Source organism: Oncorhynchus masou, chromosome 6 (genome assembly GCF_036934945.1).
Source record: "Oncorhynchus masou masou isolate Uvic2021 chromosome 6, UVic_Omas_1.1, whole genome shotgun sequence".
In the NCBI taxonomy this organism is placed as follows: Eukaryota; Metazoa; Chordata; class Actinopteri; order Salmoniformes; family Salmonidae; genus Oncorhynchus; species Oncorhynchus masou.
The window spans coordinates 40,934,250-40,937,094 of record NC_088217.1 but is presented as its reverse complement, the minus strand read 5'-3'; the positions used below and the strand labels follow the sequence as shown (position 1 = coordinate 40,937,094).

The 2,845-nt window shown below is 38.8% G+C and overlaps 1 long non-coding RNA gene across 1 annotated transcript; it reads right to left on the bottom strand.

Annotated features, from left to right (window-relative positions):
* Positions 1-251: 251 nt before the first annotated feature.
* LOC135541118 (uncharacterized) lies at positions 252-798 on the bottom strand. The gene is made up of 3 exons (XR_010455921.1): positions 763-798; positions 456-520; positions 252-354 (listed from the first exon to the last, which is right to left on the bottom strand). It is a non-coding gene; the product is annotated as an uncharacterized LOC135541118 (long non-coding RNA).
* Between the last annotated feature and the right edge of the window lie 2,047 nt (positions 799-2,845).

The following is a 2,845-nucleotide window of genomic DNA, read 5'->3' as shown; positions in this document are numbered from 1 at the left end:
GATAGTACAAATGCAACGAAGTCTGTCAGTTCATATGTATTTTCCAAAGCCTGCAAGGATGTAAACTTTTTATGCCAGTGTTTAGCTTTAGATGGATTGATTACCCTATATTCATAACCCTGATGAATAAGCTGGACAGTCTTTTCCAAAATCGTGAACAATTACATCGCTGGCCGCTTCTATCCTTAAGACATTCCCAGGGTCTACATGCAAGACGTTTGATCTATCCATGGAGTGAAAACTTACGGAGCCTTGACGGAGCGTGTGTGGGATATCCTGCGAGCAAGAGAGTCTGTCTTGACAATGGTGAATTGGAGACGGATGGATGTATAAACATATAGCCATGCCCTTTATCTGTAATAAAGGAATAGTAAAAATGTTTAAATAATTATAGCATGTTTTTAAAGGTCTGTACTAAAGATTTAGAATTAAATGGTATTAATGCTATATCTCACCCCTTAACGAACGTGAATCTCTCATTTTCTCTCTCGCCCTGGTCTGTCGCGGAGAAATGCAATGTCTTAAAAAAACAATGTCTTATTATATATGAATAACGTCTTTCCTACAACAGAATGTTATAAACATTTAAAGGTTATTAAAAGTTTAGTATTGTGTCTGGTAATGATGTATAACTGTTGTTCAACCAATGTCTATACATAAAAAAACACATGTGCATGTTTCAATATTGCGCAGTAAAAATGTTTTAAAAAGGTCTGTACTAACTTTATGAATTAAATAAATGGTTTTAAAGCGGTATCTCACCTTTAACAAAGAGCTCTGGCTTTTCGCTCTATCATCATGCATGTCCTGGAGAAAAGGGCTTTCGGAAAGACGTGTGCGTGCGCCGGGGTGTGTGCATGTGCGGGCATGTATGTGTGTGTGTTTCAAAACAAAAAGAGGGTGGGGAAGTGTGTCTCTGCTTGGGGCGTTTGAAACCAAAAAGTGTGTGAGGCCGTTTAGGATTGTGTGTGCGTCTCTTCAATTTGGCGTGGCATTTTCGATTCATTACCACACATGCCTTTCAAATACGTATTTATCTCACCCCCAAGGATGTGGGAGGCTAAAAAGTCAAACAACTCAGGGAGAATATATCTTGTCGAGACAACCTCCTACGGTTTAAAACACATGTTATTTCTAATCAGCGCATATTCTAACGGCCCCATATGTTAAAACAATGACAAATAATGTTTTTTCATACTCCAACGAGACATGCCCGGCAGAATCTGGAATGCTTGTTGAAAAAAGTCTAGAGCCCAAGGTTTCCACGATTCGTCAGAACAGTCCTCATCAAAAAAGTATTTGTATGTATGTATTGTTATTGTATGTATTGTTAATATATAGTATTACACCTGAAATATGTTAGACATTTTTTATCGAATATATTTTATGTTTAACTTCTTTGGGATAGGGGGCAGCATTTTCACTTTTGGATGAATAGTGTGCCCAGAGTGAACTGCCTCCTACTCAGTCCCAGATACTAATATATGCATATTATTATTAGTATTGGATAAAAAACACTCTGAAGTTTCTAAAACTGGTTGAATATTGTCTGTGAGTATAAAAGAACTTATTTGGCAGGCAAAAACCTGAGAAAAAATCCAAACAGGAAGTCTGAGGTTTGTAGTGTTTGAACACAACCCCATCGAATACACAGTGGGATATGGGTTATGTTGCACTTCGTAAGGCTTCCACTAGATGTCAACCGTCTTTAGAAACTTGTTTCAGGCTTTTCATGTGAAGGGGGGCCTGGTGGAAGCTGTTTGACTAAGTGGTCTGCCTGCAGCCTCGTTCTCAGTCACGCGCTTTCACATGAGAGCGACCTGCCTTCCATGACTTTTCTACAGACAATAGAATTCTCCGGTTGGAACATTATTGAACGTTTATGATAAAAACATCCTAAAGATGTATTCTCTACTTCGTTTGACAAGTTTCTTTGACCTGTAATATAACCTTTTGAAATTTTCGTCCGACTGGACCAGATCGCGCTTTTGGATTTATATACCAAACCCAAACACCCTAACAAAAGAAGCTATTGGACATAAATGGGCATAAAGGATGGACGTTATCGAACAAAACAAGCATTTATTGTGGAACTGCGATTCCTGGGAGTGCATTCTGATGAAGATCATCAAAGGTTAGTGAATATTTATAATGCTATTTATGAACAATGTTGACTACCCAACATGGCGGATATTTCTCTGGCTGGTTTGGGCTCTGAGCGCCATTCTCAGATTATGCTTTTTCCGTAGAGTTTTTTTGAAATCTGAGACAGCGGTTGCATTAAGGAGAAGTCTATCTAATGTTCCATGCATAACACTTGAATTTTCATCCATATTTATGAGTATTTCTGTAAATTCATGTGGCTCTCTGCAATATCACTGCATGTTTTGGATCTACTGAACATAACACACCAATGTAAAAAGTGTTTTGGATATAAATATGAACTTTGCAAAACACTATATCTCTTATATTACCCAATGGCGAAGCAGATCTTGAACAATTTATAGCCCTGCTGGAACGTCAATTTTATCTGTCATAGCCGATAGGACCCTCGAGCTTGTAGTGCAAATAATACGGCAACCCCTGGGTGGTGGGGGGCAGAGAAGGAAGCTAGATAGTCTAATGCAATCAGAAATCATAAGCAATAAAAGGGCATACCTCATAAACGTTCACAATCCTGGTAATAAGCTATGCTTTGCAATAGGCCTAGCACGTTTACTCAACCCTGGATGTATGGATCTAGCGGCGATACACAAGGCTAGAGAGCTCCAAACGGCCATGAGTCTAGGTATACAGGATGCGGTGGCATTCTCTGACATAGTCAAATTTGAAAACTTTCTGAACA